Raw genomic sequence first — 1,043 nt, 5'->3', positions numbered from 1 at the left:
TATATATATATATATATATATATGTTGGTATATACACGGACACACAGACACGTATAAATTCACGCACGATCACAGACACACGCGAACAGAAACAGTCTGTAGGCCATTCGAAACGTAGATATCATTAATAATTTATATACGCATTTCTATATGTATATGTTGCATCTTTATTATTTGTTAGTCAGTCTAGAAAAGGATGCTTTGGTGCGGGAAAATATATTTCATTTCCGTATCCTATCTCCCCATTACTTACCCCCCACCACCACAGCATAACATTGCCTCATATTCCCCACCACTACCACCACCACCACCACCATTGCAAATATGCACTGTACCTGTTATTGATTTTAACGTACACACTTGAGTTCGGAGTCAAACTGCAATAACTAAAAGCAGACACCGTTAAACAGTTTGTGACGGCAATAATCTCTCAGCCACGCACGCGCGCGTGCAGACAACACACACACACAAACACATACCATATTTAGAATATCGAAATAAAATATGATATTGATTCATCTTTAGTCTTCGAATTAACAATGATGATGAGTTATACAGACACAGGACCAGAAATTTTTGACGGAGGGAAGAGTCGATTAAGTTAACCCGAGTACTTGATTGATTCTATATTTTTTTTCGACTCTGGAAAAATGCAAAGCAAAGATTACCTCGGTTGGTAGCAATAAGAAAATAATAATCGTAATAAATGCACAATGTTCACTTTATTTCCTGATGATAAAGGTGAGGTATTTATAAGTAATTTTATCTATACATACCCTCTAGATACATTGACCTGTCTCCGAGGAAAGGATGTAAAGAATACGTCTGTTAAATCTAATGTATGTTGTTTGATCTTTCAAGTGTCATTTCCTTGTGTGTGTGTGTGTGTGTGTGTGTGTGTGTGTGTGTGTAAATTACTTTTTGCAGAAGAGCGTTGGCTCGAGACATAAAAGACTCATTTTTCCTGGGCGTTATTTGCTGCTCCCACGCCTGTCTTTGTCTATAGATTTTTTGTACAATTTATACGTAATTTATACGTATAT

Source organism: Octopus bimaculoides, chromosome 4 (assembly GCF_001194135.2).
Source record: "Octopus bimaculoides isolate UCB-OBI-ISO-001 chromosome 4, ASM119413v2, whole genome shotgun sequence".
Classification (NCBI taxonomy): Eukaryota; Metazoa; Mollusca; class Cephalopoda; order Octopoda; family Octopodidae; genus Octopus; species Octopus bimaculoides.
This window is presented reverse-complemented; position numbering follows the sequence as displayed.